The following is a 20,736-nucleotide window of genomic DNA, read 5'->3' as shown; positions in this document are numbered from 1 at the left end:
ACGGAAAGGATGTATGACCAAGGGTATTACTGTCAAACCGATCTTGTCAAAGGACTTGGGCTCACGAGCTCAGGTGGATCTTGTTGACATGAAGTTTTGTGCCAAAGGATAATGATGCAATGAAGATCACTGAACAAAGTATTGCATATAGGATCCCTTAACTTCAAAAATGACAGCTGAGGTTATATTCCAGCTAATTGACAAATTTCGTATTTGGAGCCCCTCAAATTCCTCAGTGCGATAATTGTAGTGAATTTATAGAGGCAGTCATTTCGGAACTCGTATTTCTTTGTCCAGACTTGTTAATGGTCTATGGTAAACTAAGGCACCCGCTGAGTCAGGTTTAAGTTGAACACCTTAACTGTAATATAAAAGACATGCTAATCTCATGGCTCGGTAATAATGATACAAGAGACTTGCCAATGGGTTTTGAGTTTGTGTAGTTTTAAAAGAACACAAGTTACCACTCTGGGATTAAACAATCCTATATAAAGCAGTCTTCGTGTTAAGGCCAGAGCAGGTTTACGTTCGGCTGCACTACCAGAGGAAGTTTTGAAGTTTTTGAAGACAATGGTTTCTGAAGATGATCTACTTGCAGCTTACACTTTCCCCGAGGACGCTACTCATCCAGATGATTAAGAGTGCTCTGTTCGTCCAGATGATCCACCCGAGTGCTCTGTTCATCCAGATGATCCACCCGAGCGCTCTGCTCATCCAGATGATCCACCCGAGTGCTCTGCTCATCCAGATGATCTACCCGAGTGCTCAGCTCATCCAGGTACCGGCATACACTTCAATAATTCAGATGGTTCATCCGAGGGTTCCGCCTATCCAAACAATTCACCGTGTGACCACAAACCTACAGGAAGTCTTCACGTTCTAAAAGAAAATATAGCACTTCAACAGTCAGTTAGCCTAAGCTGAACGCTTGGTGAAATGCAGTCGCTTTGATCATGTCCCTGGTAATCCCGGAGATAATGTGACAATTCCCATCTCATTGGTTGATGAAGGTAAATGTATTCCCTAAAATGGTATAGGTGTAATTTGGATAGTAATGAAAATGACATGTATCGAATAACGAGACATAAGAAGTCAGTTATTTGTACCCAGCTACTGTATGGCATTGGTGACGTGAGTGTAGACAAAGAAATAGTATTAATGTCAAACAAATCACTGTAAATGTTATCCAGACGGTCACTCTAGTTGGACATATAACAATAAAAACTGATTAATGTCCTACCTTACTGTCATATTTTATCATTTTATTGATCATTTTAGAAAATAGAGTTTTAACCAAGAATACTGTTTGTTTATGTCAGTAAATAACCCAAATTATTCAATATGGAAAGAAAATCTATCATAATTTTAGTCACTTTCTAGATTGCCTATAAATTTTGCCGATTTCTAAATAGATTGGGTGGATCAGGCAATTCATATATCGTCTGAAAAGTTTCGTCACTTCACAAAGGTTGCATCAAGATTAGAAATAATATTCTAAGTTTTTAGGAATTCAAAGATAACACTCTATGAGTGGGAGCATTTTTCAAATAAATTTTGTGATATGTATCATTTTCGAAAGAAAATATATCTAAACTTCTTTTTCAATATTTATATTCGAGGCTCTAAAACGGAAAATCCTGAAATTATAATGTTCATTCCTTCTACATAAAAAATATTTTCGACAATTTTTTTAGAAGACTACATTACAAGATGTGAAGAAATTCTTTCTAATTCATTGTATGTTATGTGGATATTATATTGGTATACAAATGTGCAGTCGTTAGTATTATCATGGCCATATTTATGGAAACAAGAGATAATAATAAAGTACTTATTCTCGAAAAACTAACCAGTTCCTATCTTCTCTATTAGATAAAGATAAAATACATGAAATAGAATAACAATAAACATATTCCTCATTGATGGGATATTTTTTGCCAGCAACCATGACGCCAATAATTTTGTTTACACAAGACGGAAGCCAGAGAGAGAGAGAGAGAGAGAGAGAGAGAGAGAGAGAGAGAGAGAGAGAGAGAGAGAGAGAGATAAGATAATTAACCAATATGGAAAAGATGCAACGCTCCTTCTTTGGAGATAGGACAAGCGTGACTTCAGTGATAAAATTGTACCAAATTTTCTGCTGGAAAATAAGAGATATGAAATTGAAATTTAATGTGAATGCTCTCCCTTGCAATGTCAAACATTTCCTTGATTAACGAAGGAAAGTATGACCATAGAGATATGAAAAACTTTAAAAAGCGGCGCTCGTCCAATTACATTCTATACTTAAGTTTAGTATGTATTTCGAAAATTAGAAAACATTTACCGAATCAGTATATCAGATAGGATTATCAGGTTACGCTCAGATTTCTTGCACCAGCATCAAAGTGTAAGGATCCGTTCTAGAATTAACGTTAAATACGGAACTAACATTGAAGTGAATGAAAACTTTGAGCGGTTAAAGAAAATTATTTGTAAAATCTTTAAAATTCTCTTTGTAATGTTAAAACTTTGTGTGGATAAAGAAAATTATTTTGTAAAACTTTAAAACGTTCTTTGCCATTTGAAAACTTTGAGTGATTAAAGGAAACTATTTTGAAAAACTAAAAACTTTAAACTGTCTTAGCAATTTTAAAACTTTGATTGGTCAAAGAAATTACTTTGTAAAAGCTTAAAGGCTCTTTGCAATTTTAAAACTTTGAGTGGTTAAAGAAAATAGTGTTGAAAAACTGTAAAACGCTCTAATATTGGGACGTTTTTCCTGTAATTCGGACCCGTGTGCTTCTGGATCCATCATAACATGTTTTGTTGCTTTTTTTTATTGACAATTCTTAATTCATGTGCAGGAAAATATTGAACCTCATAGAGCAAAATGACTATAAAATATAACCTCTCTCTTTTCATCCGTCTATCAAACGCAATTATACCTTTTTTCTCGCTGCACCTTTTCGCGTAATAAAATGTTGTACATATAAGTAAAAGCTGAAAGGGGAATTTAGACTTATTCAAAAGAGGAAGCTCGACATTGAAGGCTTAACATGTTTCGTAAAATTGTGGCGGAATGGGAGCAGGTAACGGGAGAAGAATAAATAAGAAGCTGCATAAATAACGGAGATATTTTTGAGGATGATATGACTTCCTGTAAACAGATTATTGATTAAATTTAAATAGTGGTTGTCCTTACATGTTAGACGTTTGATGTTTACTTCGACGTTGGCTTTACCGGTTGTATATGTTGAAAGGCAAGTAATCCTGAGGAATTTCAACAGTTTACAGGTGAAAAGGAAGTGAATTGATTACATTTATAGGACAACAAGTAATACATAGGCTAATGTTATCTTATATTGTAAAAGTCAAATAGAATACGAATATATAATTTTTTTCTCGTTTCGTGTGTAGTGAACTCTATAAAATAATTGATGTGTCTTCGGACATTGTATCTCTTTTCATATTTTAAACGGCAATTTTTTTCCATAACAGTAAATAAAATGGCAAGATCAGTCATTGTCCACACTTACCTCAATCTTCTGTGAAGATGGTCAAATCCTCCTCGAGTTATATGAGAATATTAATTAGGTTTTCGGTATCTTATGTCATCTGGTAATATAAAATCATATCTATGCCATCATTTCGTTTCTTTCCTTTGTTAATAATTTTGTCAACTCTGAAAAGCTTATTCATTTTGTTGTAAAGCCAATTTTAATTAACATTGGCAGTCTTTTTTTTTAGTAAAAGAAGTTTCCCTTTGGCTTTGGACTCGCATGTGGAATCTTTTTCTACCTGTGCCACATAACTGAAGGACAATAACAAAGGGTCACTGCATATCCAAGTGCTATGCCGAAAATAAACCTCCCTACATCAATGTCCTAGTGATCCGAGTTGACTTTGGTCCTTCAAGAGATGTCAGCAACAGGTTTTCCGACAAGACCTTTGCCTGAACTTGAATCATATAAATGTTTACATCTGGATAGCTAAAATACACTGTCCATCACAGCATTCTGCCATTCAGAAACTTGAGGGTGTAAACAGGTACACTACATAATGGGGACTCCATAAGAAGGTAGTTACAGAATTTAAGAAAACCAGAGACAGTTAGTGCATTCCATTACCCCCACAATCAAAGCCCTTTACCATGTTCTGTTATGCTTATACAGTAGAGTCATAAAAATCAGTTGTTCATTGGGCATGCCACAGCTTGTGTCACTGATCAAGTCATAAAATTTGTTTTCTTCTGAAAGTTCATAAAGACTTTAAGCCTTCATATATGAAATAAGCCTACAATATCTATTCATGATGGCCTCAAGAAAAGGAACGTGCCATACTGATTGTTTAATGCAGTCAGCTAATGTTTCTGTGCCTCAGTGGCTCCATTACGACGCTCAGATATTTGTTGGCAGTTTTGTTGGCAGTGAATCATTGGATTTGCAAAGAGATATCTAAGTAATAATAAGCTGATAAGCATTACTTTAAGGACCATGAGTGGCACATAAAGTTAACTTACAATCCCATTTAAATTTATTCCCACCTTTTATCTTTTTTCATAGTGACCTTCTTTTATTGCACTAATGTAGTTATTGTTAGATAAGAAATGGGAAGAAAGTGTTTTGCCAAAGGATAACTTACAACTGGCTAACCACGGGTATACTTTGAAAAAGTTAATCTTTTAAACAGATTCTGCTGCTGGAACTTCTTTTGACTGGGTCTCTTATGCAATGAATATTACATATGCATACACAATTGAGCTGAGAGATACTGGGTCGTATGGATTTACACTACCTGCATCTCAGATATTGCCTGCTGTGAGTTGCTATTGTTACTCTTTTAAATTGACGATTTGTTTGACAAGTACTGTTCCTCAAGTTTTAATCAAAACAGGTACTGCATGTTGATTTCAGATAGATTCTCAGAGGTTACTGCTTATCAAAAGGCTTCCAATATCAATTTCGATAGATTGAAGAGATAACAAAATTAATGATTTTTTTTTCATTTTAGTCAATTACCTTCTGATAAAAAGGCAATGCCAGCAATGCTAATTATTTTTAAAAAGAATACTTCAGTGTAGACGGGTCTCATTTAACTGTTAACTGTCGGCAAGGTGACCTCATCATGATTACGGTATCGCAGGCTGTTTCACTCTGCCGGACATCATGATTTCTTCATACTTATAGATATATATATATATATATATATATATATATATATATATATATCTATATATATATATATATATATATTATATATATATATATATATATATATAGTAATATATATATATATATATATATATATATATATATATATATATATATATATATATATATACATACTCGAACCTCCTCCATCCACTGTACCTTTAGTAACGTGTCTCCATTAATGTTTTATCATTATAGACCTCCTTTCTCTTAATTTGAGGTTGGTCGGCGGTCTCAGATTTTGAATACTTTTTTTAATCGTACATTTTAGTACAATTTTGCCTTTTACGTTTTTTTTATTTTTAGTAAATGTAAGATTATTTTATATTTAATCATATTCATTAATTGACAATGTCGAAATAAAGCAATATGGAGATTGGCATGTTTCCTTTGAATCAACGCCTGATTTTTTTTTTAATATATATATATATATATATAAATTTTAATAGATATATATATATATATAATATATATATATATATATATATCATATAATAGCCATAATGCCTTCTTAGCTTCTCAAATTTTTTGCTCTTCTTCGGATAACAAATGTCACCACAAAGCCTTGTCATCTAAATTCAAAGAAATATGAAGAAATCATGATGTCTGGTAGAGAGATTCAGCCTGCGATACCATGTTCATGACGAGGTCACCTTGCCGACAGTTAACTGTTAAATGAGGCCCTTCTACACTGAAGCATTCTTTTTAAACATAATTAACATTGCTTGCATTGCCTTTTTATCAGAAGATAATTGATATAATAGAAAAAAATTATTAATTTTGTTATCTCTTCAATCTATACACACACACACACACACACACACACACACACACACACAATATATATATATATATATATATATATATATATATATACATATATGAATATATATATATATATATATATATATATATATATATATATATATATATATATATATATATATATATAACATAAATTTTCCATTAATCTATTTTCCTCATGACTTAACTAATAAACTTCGATGAAGTTTTTTCTTTCTTTCTTTCTTCATTCTTATTTCCATTCCTGTCATTTCTGTCCTATGAACTTACATATGTCTTTGTTGCGTTAGGCATCTCTTGCCCGATATAGCAGGCAGGTCTCTTGTCTGTACGATTTTTGTGATGAATTAATTTTGTGGTGATGTATCTCCATACTTTTTATGTTATCCTATTTTGTCTTATTCTAACTCAGTAACTTTAAATCTTAGCTCTGGTAGAATTTCAGTGTATTTCAGTATATCTACTTTATCCTAATTAGTATCCATAGCTGTATTCTCCTGTCACCAATTGAAAATTGACTCTGTCAGTAGTTGTTTTAATTTATGTCCTGTTCCACTAGTATAGCCTCTGATTCCTAGCACTTCTGCTTAGTCTGACAAACTATCCAACATTTCATGTCCATCAGGTCTTTTTCTGCAGTGCTTATACGTAAAATGATTTGCTTTTTTCAAAGTATTATCGCTATTATTTCATTTAATCATTTCAAGTCATTCTCATATATTTTCATTTCATCTTGGACAAGTTTGCTTTCTCTTTTATGGCTTGTCCTCAGCCATTCCAAAAAAATTCTATCTGTCCATATCACACCTGAATATATTTTTATGCACCTTTATATCTCATGCTCACTATATAAGTTTTATGTTCCTTCTTTGCAGTGTTGTCATACTTTTTCTTCTCATTACCGCTAGTTTCCACACTTTTGCAGCCGATTTTTACTTATCCTGCTTCATTTGCGTTTTCCCACATATCCTATGTGTCACCTGTCACCCACTGGCTAATACTGGAGGCATTTTTTGAGAAGAACTAATTTTTTCTATATATTTTAGTTTAAAATTTTGCATTCCCTTACGGACAAGCTTTGATAAGGAAACTCAATAATCATTGTCAGTCTGAAGTGTACATTTGGATGAAGCTCCTAAACTTGATATATTTTTAAAAAATCTAAATCAATTATCATCAATTTAACAGGTACGAGATGTCTGGGAGGCTGTAAGTCGTTTGGCTACACTGGTCTGAATGAAGTAACAGAGTCAACGAATGAAAATAGAGACAAGGAGCTATGGTTTGCAAAGCAGATTATAAAGTGAAGTCTTACAAATATTGCTAATGTCATTAAAATGTTCATTATTAATAACATTTTGTATTAGTGATTATAATTTTTAAAGCATTATCATACAGTATTTTATTCTCATCTATGGTGTATCATACAGTATTTTATTCTCATCTATGGTGTATCACTATACTTTGTATATGAGCGACTATTTTTTCGAAGTTACGGTACATTATGAGATAAGATGACGTGAAATATTGATTTATATACTCTGAAGCATTGTCAGTAACTTTGCAGAACTCTACTCTGCAATACTCATCAAACCTCTTTGGAATCTTTTTCTTGTGAGCGAGAGTCATTGGTCCTAGTTCACACTCCCCTTATGTGCAACTTGAAAAATTTCCTTAAACTTGTTGTCTGTATGAAGGGATTTGAGATTTTCTGCAGATACTTTAACAGCAGCAAGCATTCCATTGCCTGTGAGTTTTGACCCTTGAAGAGCCTTATAAGAAATTATAGTGAATGTTTTATATGTTGGAAGAAGCTTTTCAAGGAATGTAGCTATCGCTTATGGCCTATAACTTAGCGATAGTATAGCTTCCAAAGTGAGCCATTCCATTCTCAGGTCTACCAGTTTGCTAGTGTTAACTTTGAAACCTAATATATCCATAGAAAAATACTGTCTGGTAGGAATTTCAAAGGCTTAGATGAAGGGAAGATGATAATAAACTCACAGGCAGTTGCTGCAAGCGTTGGCGTTTGCTACATTTCCAGACTTCGTATGTAAACAATGGGATACGTCAGTCAAAATTTAGAGGAATAATTAATCTGACCCCGAACGTAATGAAAAAAATACATAACTATTTTAATATTTTATTATCTTTAACTTGTTTCTTTTGAGTGTAAATTTAATGGCATTATTAACAGCCTCATTTCCAGTGTTTGTTATATAAAACTTGGAAGAAAAAAGTGGGGGTGACAATTGATATGTAGCCCCAAACCCCCAAAATAAAAAGTGGAGGATATGTCTCCGAGCGGCCCCCCACCCCACACCCCAGGCTGATAACGTCTATGGTGTTAATGAAGGTTAGGAATAAAAAGAGTTCTACAGGTGCAATTTCAAAGGTTATTTTATGCAACACTTTTTACTAGTACAAACTTCTGGAAAATGCATCCCAGTTGACAGCCATTCCCAAATACCAACAGCGATTTGGCCCAGATGATCTCAACACCTTCGGAATCGATTTCGTCACTAACCATGACCAACCAAAATGCAGCTGAATTAATCTGAAAAAAATTGCGCTAAAGGAAATAAATTTAAAACAATAGAAATCTTTGTATGCCCTTAGGAAAACTGATATACAAGCTACATGCTAATGAAAAAAAATATAATAAAAAGAACAGAGAAGACTCTGTACAAATCAAGAGAAGTAGAAACAGCTATAATAATAATAATAATAATAATAATAATAATAATAATTAATACTTCATTAAAAGTAAGGGCTACTTCAGCAGCGTTACATTTGTAGGGATTCTTCTCTATTTTCTGAATAGCGGCTTTTTCTGTGCTACTTAACAGGCTAGTAGAGCGCCTATAGATCATGATCAAATACAGTGTCAAAATCTGTGTATATATTTGAATTTTACAGATAAACTATGATATCATGGTCATCAAACTATGATATCATAGACATCAACGCTATTCTCTCTCTCTCTCTCTCTCTCTCTCTCTCTCTCTCTCTCTCTCTCTCTCTCTTGAAAGCGAACTTTTTGTCTGAGCTGCCAGAACATCCTCTGGGCTAGGAAGTTGAGGGTGGACTGCTTTTGGTATGGTGTCCGTCCTCCTTATATTTCGGGGCGTCAGCAGGGGGTCTACCACATGCTGATCTCCTATTGGCTGGTGGCGGTAAGCCTTCTTTTTCATTGGTGGCTTGAGCCAGGTCTCAAGCCACTTTTGCTGAGTTGATGATTGCAAAGCTCCAGGCTCTGCAGCCGTCTAGACCTCCTGAGCTGTGCGGTAACGTTGTTGGACGTTGCATTACCCTGCGAAATTCACGGCTAACATGATCGTCGTTGCCTGCAGGAGTATCACGTTCAGGGTGGTTGACTTCCGTGGAGTTGTCGTAGTCGGTGGTATCATTATTGGTGGCAGGTCTTCTCATACTTACGGGGAGGAGAAATTCTTCTGCATCGTATTCAGTGTTGTTTTTTTTTTTTTTTTTTGCTGGATCAGAAGCGCCTCCAGCTGGCGTAACCGACGGGCATCAGGGACCTTCCTGATGATCTTAGTGTTCTGGATGATCACATCCCGGGAGATGCCCTCTTGATGCTTGGTACGGGCGTGGTTCTTTATAGCCTCCTCTTGGGCGTGGCTGTAGAGTCTCATAGACAGGCACATGCTGGTAATACTAACATAAGTGCCACTGCAACTGTGGACTGGGCATGTGTATTGGTATACCACATACGTCTGCTTCAGGGGGTCTTGTATCTGCGGGAGGGGTTATTTTTCATAATTAGGTTGCACATCCTCCATTTCTGATAATACATAATTAAGTCAATTTTCTTGGTGTCGTCGATCGGGATTAAATTATTGGAAATATTCTTAACGGAGTCGTCTTCTTCATGGTAATGCAAACTCATGAAGGCTTTATAATACAGCTTGATATTATACTAGGGGCGGGGCTGCGGGCTCTATCTACCGTACCATTTCTCCAGGGCTGTACGGACTTCTCTATTTATTAATTTATTCGAATACCCGTTATTTACGAGTACTTGGGAGGTGCAGCCGAGTTCCTGATGAGTGTCCTGCCAGGTCGAGCAGTGAGAGAGGGCTCTCCTGATGAAGGCCCTGACAGTTGTGCTTTTGAATCTGGCGGGCCACTCGCTGTCACAGTTGAGGCAAAATCCAAGGTTGGTCTTCTTTTTGTAGACAGAAGTACGGAGGCCGTCTTCCGTCTTACTCACAAGGACGTTGAGGAAAGGGAGCCGATCGTCGATGTTGTATTCAAACCGCCGGTAATTCAGCACACTGTACTGCTGAAATACCTGAGAGAGGGCTTCAACCTCATCCTCCTCGATGTAGCGTCCATATCTGCGGGGTTGCTGTATCCTGGTGAAGACTTGTTCCTCCATGGTACCCATGTAAAAGTTAGTGTAGAGGACCCTCAGTGGGGAGCCCATCACTATGCCGTCCTTCTGGTGGTACATCTGGCAACGGTGGGTGGAGAAAGGGGCCTTCTTGATGCAGATCTCCAGCAGCATACAGAGCGAGGCTTTGGGTATGTTGAGGGCAGCAGTCGACTGACTTCTGTAGATGCGCTGAAGGATGATGTCGATGGTTTTATCAACAGGGTCGTTCGTAAACAGGGACTCTCCATCCAGCAAGGCGATAATCCAGGTGCCAGGGGTGTCCTTGATGACTTCTAGGAATTCTGCTGACAAATGCAGGCTGTACTGACTCGGGATGTAGGGGGTCAAAAGTTTATTAAGGCATTTTGCCAAGGCATATGTAGGGGCAGGCGTCTGGTTGATGATCGATCGGAGGGTTTCCTTGTTTGTGGGTTTTTACGTTACAATATAAATAACCCAGGCTGTAGTCTCCTTGTATGGGCGGGAGGTGGACAGTGTTAGTCGCAGCATTCACTGCTCTGATGATTCTGTTGGCCTCCCTCTTGATGTCGTCTGTCGGGTTCCTCGTCAGGCGCTCTAACTTGCTCTCGTTGGACAAAGTAGCATCCAGCTTCTCGGGATATTCAGCAGTATCAATCAAGACGAAGACTGCCGTTTTGTCCGCGCGTCGCACCGTGATGTTCTCTTTCTCCTTGAGTTCCTTCACTGCGTCCTTAATCTCCTTGGTGAGGATCCCGCTGCAGTGCGAACCCCTCTCTGTAAGGGCTTCAGTAAGTAGGAGGGGTTGAAGGGCGTCGGTAGTTCTCAAGATGTTCTGGGCTTCTAGTTGCTGGATGGAATCGAGGAGCAACTCGATTTCGAGTCTCTTGTCATTGGGCCTGGGTCTCGAAAAAAAGTGACAATTAAGACCCAGCTTCAGGAGGGCGTCTTGATCGGAGGTGGGGTCGTAATCAGTGAGGTTAATGTATCCTTGGGTTCGTTCGGGGACGCAGAGTTTGCCGCCGTTCAGGGAGATGAGCTTTTGCAGGGCACCTCTCATCCGCTGCTTCATGTCGTCCTCCTGAAGGCAGACGAGAATATCGTTAATGACTTTGATGACTGTGATATCATAGTTTATCTGTAAAATTTTAATATATACACCGATTTTGACACTATTTGATCTTGAACTCTATAGGCGCTGTACTAGCCTGTTTAAGTTACACAGAAACAGCCGCTATTCGGAAAATAGAGAAGAATCTTTGCAAGTGTAAACTTTCTGAAGTAGCCATTGCTTTCAATATAGTATGCTTGAGAGAGGGTCTGCTTCCTAAATAATAATAATAATAATAATAATAATAATGGGCACAATTTCCTCCGTCGAAAATTATGATAAAGGTTGCAGGTTCGCAATTATATAAATATTAATAGCTATCGAACTTTTTGCTAAGTTGATCCTCAGTCAGGTGAACATTATGTTATTAACAACTCGTCAAAGTAAATTTCTGAGTTGGACAATTCCACAACGAAGAACGCAAATGAAGGAAGCACTCAGCAACCCAACCAGGTGATTCCTTTGTTGATATTCGTATTCCTGTTCGCTATTCTGCTGGAACGTCTTGTGGACTGTGATGATGTTAGACGGAGAACTCAAACATGTCGCAGACACCTTTAGGTCGTTAAAGTATCCAGAACATTTTATTACTGATGCCATTAGCCGAGCTAAAAAGAAGTTTTACATTGGTCAAGATAATAAGGAAATGAAAGACAAGAAACGTGTATCATTGCCCTTTGACGATGAAATCTCGAAAGTAGGTGATTTTATAAATAAGCACCAAAAGGACATAGAAATTGTTTATACCAACAAAAACAATTTGGCAAGAGATCTTACAATGAACAATAACAGTACCAAGAGAAATAAAGGTGTTTACAAGGTTCCATGTCATGTTTGCAATGGTTGTTACTACGGGGAAAATGGTAGGGGATTAGAGGTAAGATTAAGGGAACACAGAAGGGCCTACGATCTCCATGCGCAGGGCAGCCCTTTGGTGGCTCATAGTTTTAATCTAGACCACAGAATCAATTGGGATGGTGCACAAATTATTTTTAAAAGCGACGATTCTCACGTGAGAAGATTAGTTGAAGTCATTTACAAATGAAGACCCTTTCATAAACAGTTTCATTGCCAAGCAATACTTAAAACATTTTAATTTTAAAACTGACGTTGACCATGTGAACCCTGATGCTCTGCTTCCTCTTCCCCTCTCTCTACAGATATCCGACGTCCCAGTGGATGTTTCCGACTATGGCACCTATGCAGTGCAAGCAGGAGCAACTTCACAGGTTCGGAGATCGAGGAGGTTGACTGCCTGTTGAGTTTGGGATTACTCAACACACGAACCAGCACTTACATGATGGGCTGTTATTTTCTCACCCAGCCCACCTTTTTAAATGCTCTTCGGGAGAAAACTATCCTCTCCATTACATTTTTAACGTTACACTGATGAGGAAAACCGTCCAGGTGTTCGAAAGTCTTTGTTCTATTTTTACATAGAAATATATTTTTAATATATAATTGTGGATATTTTTTAACAATTTGTTTTCACAAGACTGTGCATTTCTTAACAACAACAACAACAACAACAACAACAACAACAACAACAACAACAACAATAATAATAATAATAATAATAATAATAATAATAATAATAATAATAATAATAATAATAATAACAATAATACTCACAAGATCAGGCCCTGAGAATCAAATATTTCCAAGGAGCGATAGATGGAAATAACATCTCACCTATATGCAGGAAGTGCATTATGAAAAACGAGACCATAAACCACATAGCAATCGAATGTCCGGAACTTGCACAGAACCAGTACAAAAAGAGGCATGATTCAGTGGCAAAAGCCCTCCACTGAGTCCTGTGCAAGAAACACTAGCTACCTTGCAGTAATAAGTGGTACAAGCACCAACCTGAAAGGACTATGGTATCAGAACAGATAGGGTGATATGTGCAAACAGACCTTACGTGACATTGACTGACAAATTCAAGAAGAAAGTATCAATCAAAGATGTTGCAATACCATTGGACACCTGAGATGAAGAGAAAGAAATGGAAAAAATCGATAAGTATCAAGAAGTAAAAATGAAAATAAGAAGGTTTGGGATATGCCAGTAGAAATTGTACCCATAATCATAGGAACACTAGGCACAATCCCAAGATCCTTGAAAATGAATCTGGAAAAACTAGAGGCTGAAGTAGCTCCAGCAATCATGCAGAAAACTTTTGCTCATAGAAACAGCACAAAGTAAGAAAAGTGATGGACTCCTATGGAGGCTGTATGCAACCCAGAACCCCACACTATAAGTACCACCCAGTCGCATTGGAGGACTGTGATAGGCAAAATAACATTAATGATAAAAACAACAATAATTATAATAATAAAAATAATAATATCAAAAGGAATAGCAGAATTAAGCTAGTTTTATTTTAAATATAGTTTTTAATTTATCCTATCATCCGCTTCGCTGGCTCAGCGAGGTTTCTGAGTAACTGACCAATATTCATATTAGGAAATTCTACAAATTTTCAAAAAAAATTTCAAAAAATTTTGAATTTAACCTTTTATTAAAACAGAATTCTGGTGTCATTCAATTGGTATAACAACATACCATCTCATGTCTAGGTCAAGCAGGGATCATAGTCAGTGCTGGTATTATTCTGTAGACATAGGTCAATTCCAGGCTGGGGTCGTCTTTGGTGTACACCTGGTGTTGGTGCTGGTATATCTAGTATTAACGTGATATTTCGACTTCCTCATAGGTCATCTTGACGAGGTGGTAGTAGGACTGTAGTAAGAGTGTCTGTGTGTTGATACCCATAGCGGCTCAGACCAAGAGACAAATTCTCATTAGTTGGGCCGGTATTGGACGAAGTTGGAGATCTTTCATTGATGGTTATGGAGATTCAGTCATGTGAGTGGCATAGTAGTGTGCTTGGGGTTAGATGTCAGGAGTCCTGCCTGTGGTGGGAGTCCAATCATCGTGTGAGGACTCCTGATTGTCTGGCACTATTGGGGGTCGTTTGCTGCTCTCCGGGTGTTTGTGGGGAGGAGAAAAATTTTCTGAGTAATGTTGAAATTATGTTTCTCCTTTCCTATATGGAGGGATTCCAGAAGGTGCAGTCCTGCCATGATTAAATATGGCTCTTTCTTGAACATGGCAGGAGATATGCTTGGAGAAATGAATGGAGGTCATAAAAATGAACTCAGGGTTGTTTCTCATCACCAGGCTGCTCGTCTTCTTTATTTTATAATATTTTACAGGCCCTTGTAAAAAAGCTTGATGTGCTCTAGAATGCCAGGGTGGGGTTACTGGTAGTATAAGGCTTCAGTAAACTTACTCATCGATTCATCAACACCATAATCGGTATGCCAGTTGTCGACGAGAACATGGGCTGCACAATCCAACTAACTGTGTGTGTCAGTCCAGGATCAGTGTTAGAGGGTCCCCCTGATGAAGGCACTGATGGTGGAGCACTTATACTTCCCAGGGCAATTGCTCTCTCTGTTCATGCACAGTCTCAGGTTTGTTGGCTTAGTGTACACCATTGTGCTGAATTGGGTATCTTGCTGCTCAACAAGGACATCAAGGAAGGCGAGGCAGTGGTCTTGGCAATGTTCTAATGTGAACGTGAGGCAACAGTGGTCGAGGAATGAACATCGCGGCTGCTCTATCTCATCCTGGGAGTCTGTGACAACAAAGGTATCATACATGTAGGGCACATACATCCTCGGTTTGCTGGAATTCTGGAAGGTCCTCTATTCGAAGGGTATACTCAGGTATGCTCATGGTCCCTGTAAACTCTGTCCAAGATCATTTGTATGGTCTCGTCAACGTGGACACTAGTAAACAGGAACTCCACATCTATCAAAGTGATGCCTCCTCTTGGTAGCGTTGCTCGTTGGTCTTCTAGGAACTCGTCCAACAACTTCAAGCCGTGGCTATCCACAATGCAGAAAATTTATGTTTAAATAAATCTGCATTAATGATTTTCGATAAATATGTTAAATTAGACTTGAAATTTAACTGAACAAACCTTTGGTTGCTGTTAATGAAGAAAATAACTTGACACTTGTTGAAAACAGTTTGCGTTGCCAGTCTCTCAACTGCTCGCTACTGCAAGCCTCTCAAGGTTGATGATCATTCGTGACACCAGCTCAAGAGTAAATACTTCTGCTGATAAATTTTTTTTTAAGAAAACGGGCTAGTTAATTACATTAGTTTTCGAAAATATTGTAGTAATTAGAAATACAGTAAAGGAAATATAATATTTGATTTTCATTTAGATAAAAAAGAATTGTTAAGTAAGATAATAGACAAACCCGCACACATCAAGAAAAGGGCGTTTCTTTTAATAAGAGCCATTTGTACCTGAGCCTCAGGAACTACGAGTAGGTAAGATAAGGTAAGCAAAACTAAATGACACAGTTTAAGCTACAACCCAGTATATAATTAACACTGTTCTCATCTTAATTCCCATGACGTCTGTATAGCGATCATATGGCCAGTGTGGGCAGAATATGTACAAAAAGCATGAAGCTCTACCCCCCCAAATGAATAATATTTTTAATCTCTTAAACAATATTACACACTATATATATATATATATATATATATATATACATATATATATATATATATATATATATATATATATATATATATATATATATATATATACATATATATATATATATATATATATATATATATATATATATATATTATATATATATATATATATATATATATATATATATATATATACTATATATATATATATATATATATATATATATATATATATATATGTATATATATATATATATATATATATATATATATACTATATATATATATATATATATCCATATATATATATATATATATATATATATATATATATATATATATATATATATATAGTATATATATATATATAGTTTATACCGATTCTGACCTTACAAATCACCGTCGAACTCGGTTTATTCGTAATTAGAATCGATATCAAGCCCCTCTACCATATTAGCCAATTCGAACGTTTGACGAACGTAGCCATATTATGAATAATTATCATATCACCGTGATTCATATAAATCATTCGAGTTACAAATATCCTTCAATATCTAATTCGCTCTACTTCGGAATAGAAACTTCTTTGTACACCGTACAGAGGGATCAATAGAAGGAGAGGTCATTTGGTCGATCTTACTGAGCATTAGACAAAATTGCTATATTCCTTATTACTCATTCGATACACAAACGTTGCTATATTTAGAGAAAATATTACAGAGCAAGAAATGCAAAAAATCACCGATAGAAAATTCTCTTAAAGATGTTTCTGTCTGCAAAAAGTGTGATAGGATATATTGCGGACAAACTGGAAAATCACTTTCACAAAAATCAAACAACACTAATATTCTGTGAAAACTGGCTAAATATTGTATGCATTATACATACATATGAGAAATTTAGATACTCAAATAAACTGGAGTGAAGAGAGATCCGTATTCCTGTGTAACAACACAGTTAAAAAGAATAACTTACAGTAGGTGTGAATGGTCGTCTGATTACCCATGGAAGGTGACACTCGACAACGTCATGACTATTATAGATTGCACTATTTCCAGTTGCTGAGGCATTTGAACTGCCGTTCAACAGGTACTGGTGAGACATATCAATTGAAGAGGACAAAGTTGTCGAACAGCCAATTTAATTAACGCATCCATCCGTTAACAAATGTTTAAAATTCATTCACTGACTGTCAATATCTTGCTTCAGCCTGAAGGTTTCGAGTCAGGAAACCAATGCAGACCCATATGCTCATAAATACCTGGCCTGTGCTTTTCAACAAGACATCATGACAGTAAGTCAAACATAGCATAATGAATGCAAGAGAACGCGTCTATGAGCGGACAGTAACAAATTAGCAACTGTTCAGAAAGTTAATGTGTGTTATTCTAGATTGCGACGAACTTTCATTATATATAATAAACACGCCTTCAGGAAGTTTATCACCATAGCTTGGTTATTGATTGAAACTTTCAAGAGCCCTTTCACTCTGAAACGCGTTGAGTCCAGATAGTAATGTGGTAATAAAAAAAATTGATCGGATATGTCATGGAAAGAAAAGAAATATAAGATTTAAGCGAAAGGTCATTCAGCACTGAAAGGGAACTCGAGAGTAAAGAAGGTCTGAGATGTGAAATAGGAGAAAACCTCAAAGTTGCACAACGAAAAAAATTGTTTGGAAATTAAGGAAAGCAAGATGGTAGAAAGAGACCATTAATGAATGTAAAGTAAAAGGAATGAAAGAGACTCAGCAAGTGGCCGAAGAGAGGCTGCAAGAACCTTAAGTGTTGCCTACAATGCACCACGTGAGGTGCACCGATAGCACTAACCACCAACAGGATAGATGTGTCATCGACAAAGAACATTCTTCATGTTTTAATTTTTCAATTATGTAGAATAACTTTTCTTTTCATTTCCTCGCACGGAGAGAGAGAGAGAGAAAAATTATTTGAAATATTTGATATATATTGCTATGAGAGCAGATATTTTTCAATAACTTAAAATGCTTCTATAAAGAAAGCGGTCCGTTACTTTAAAAAAAAATGTAAATCAGTACAAAATATACTGTACGTTTCTCTCTCGAAAGTCATTTCGTAGAATATCTTACTATCGAGAAAGGGTGAGAAATACAAATATGAAACGATTTCTTATTTGCAAGAAACTTCGATGATTTGCAAAAGTCGCTATTAAAGATGAACACAAATACCTCAGCGCCTATCCGTTTTGAGGAATATTGTCTCTAGACATTTTTACCATTTATATTTTCCTCCAGTTTCAGTTACAATTACAGATGAAGATCTTAGGATTTCTTATGATTTTTGGCTGAAGTGGCTCCCTTCAAAGTCAAAGGATATAATTGTATTAAGAGAAGGTTGAAAGTTTCAGGAATTCGATTGATAAATGTATATTGAACGTTTTATTTGGTATATTGGACGTTACCTTCGAGAAGTTACGTTCCTTTTCTTTGTTATATAACAGACTATAGCATTTTATCAACGGTTGTACTAGCACTACAATAATTAAGGAAACAAATAAATAACCAAATAAATGATAAAATTACATACTGAATACAGGAAATGTTAATAAGCAGATTCAAACCCTTTCTCTCTCTCTCTCTCTCTCTCTCTCTCTCTCTCTCTCTCTGTCAGCGGTAAACCTTAAAACAAAATTGATTCATAATATTTAGCCAGTGATCTTTCGAAACCCCATTAACTTTCTTAAAAAACCAAAGAACGTAAATTACCGAATCTTTAGAGTTGCTCTAATGCTTTTGAGTGGCAAGAGGGCTAATATTAATTCACTGAAAGGAAAATCTAATTAGAATTGAGTAACGTTTGTGGAGCATCTCAGTGCCTGTGGTCTCACGCATACTCATACACTCAACTCTTATAGCAAAACTAGGAGGAAAAAATGTGAATGACATATAAAAGTCACTTAACTGTAGTGAGTTGCAGCTGGTCTATGTCGTTAGTTTATAACAGTACACCAGTTATTTATATTGTTGTATTAATGAAATCAAAGAAAACTACTTTGATGAGTATATATTCGCAGGTAAACTCCCTGCGTATAAATATGTTACCGAGCTCTTGTTCCCTGTTACTTGGAACTATTTCTGACTCTCATATATATAATTCTTTAGATTTAGATGATAAAATCACTCATTATCCCATTGAGAGATTCGTTAGTTTTAATGTTTGTCCTCTTTTTACTAAAGTCCCTATAGATTCTGTTTTAGAGTATCTTAGTAACGAACTAACCCATCATGAATTACCTCTCCCTGTAAGTCATATCATTTCACTCACTAGGTTATGCTTTTCTGATTGTAAGTTTTATTCAGTGGTGAATTTTATCAACAAATATCTGATATGGAATTCTTTGAAATACGTTATTTACCTAATATCATATATATTCATCTAAAGTTGTATTGATATGTTAACGATATGTCAGCTGTTTTGCCTGCTGGTATTGACGTGAATGATTTACGCTCTAGTTTGAATAACCAGTTACCATCAATTAAGTTTACTTCAGAAATGGAAAAAATAAAAATGCCTCCCTTTTCTAAGATATTTTAATCCATAGAGACTCTTTCCAATGCAAATTCAGTATTTATAGGAAACCAACCAACAACTTAACTTATGTCCCTTTCTATTCAGGCCACCATCATATCAAAATATCAGTTTTTTACTTTGATGTTTTTATGAGTAATACGCATTGTCAATCCCCAATGTTTGGATCAACATATCAAATACATAAAACAATAATAGGGACATATATTAGATATTTACTGCAATAAAGCCCACAAAAAGTTTCATTGTGAAAGCAACATGAAGAAAGAAACATCCAAGAACATCATTAGCTTTCCTTATTTCAGTGGTTTTGAAACCATAAAATCATTGTTAAAATATTTCAATATCAACTTTGGTATTTCTTATAATAACTCACTAAAAGGAAAGCTAATAAAAATGGCCCAAAGGATAGCAAAAACATAATATATATATAATGTAATGACCTTAAAGAGTCACTGACTTAATTACAAATTAGATACCTTATAGATTTTTACTTTGTATCTTTATGTTTAATATATTATTTTGTGAAAATGTTCACTTTCAAAAAAAGAAATTTATTGTTTACCAAAATAAGATTTATTGAATTGTACTTTTATAACCGTTTTTTTGGTAGTCATTCACCACCATGTACAATCTCTTAAGTTTATTTTACTGCCTTGAATGTGGAGTCGAGCAAGGGCGTAAAATATAGAGAAGGAACGTTAGTTCACTCACAAGTAAATTGGAAAAAAAAAATACTGTATTAAAAAATCCATCATTTACAGAGATGAAAATTTAATATTTCCCAACGCAACGATATGTGCACAAATAAATATCATGAGATCTCTGGATATTGCTGCCATCGATTTTTAGATGGCCCATATCCGTTCGTTCCCTATATTTGCCGACATAAAGAATACTGTTACGATTTCCTCTCAAAGTTTTTTTTTCTCTGACTTCCTTACAATGCTCCAAATCTTAATAGACTCTATTCTTTCATGTTTTGGAAGATAATAATGAACATTTTATATTATTTTATTGCGGATATTCTTGAGATTTTATTTTGGTTAAATTAGCTTTTCTCAAAATACAAGAATAAATATTCGGTTTATGGCAGGGAAAGTACGTTTTTTCCTGGAACCCATTATCTAAATTTTAATTATTTTATTCTAAGTT

The sequence above is a fragment of the Macrobrachium nipponense genome, chromosome 36 (genome assembly GCF_015104395.2).
Source record: "Macrobrachium nipponense isolate FS-2020 chromosome 36, ASM1510439v2, whole genome shotgun sequence".
NCBI classification, from domain to species: Eukaryota; Metazoa; Arthropoda; class Malacostraca; order Decapoda; family Palaemonidae; genus Macrobrachium; species Macrobrachium nipponense.
This window is presented reverse-complemented; position numbering follows the sequence as displayed.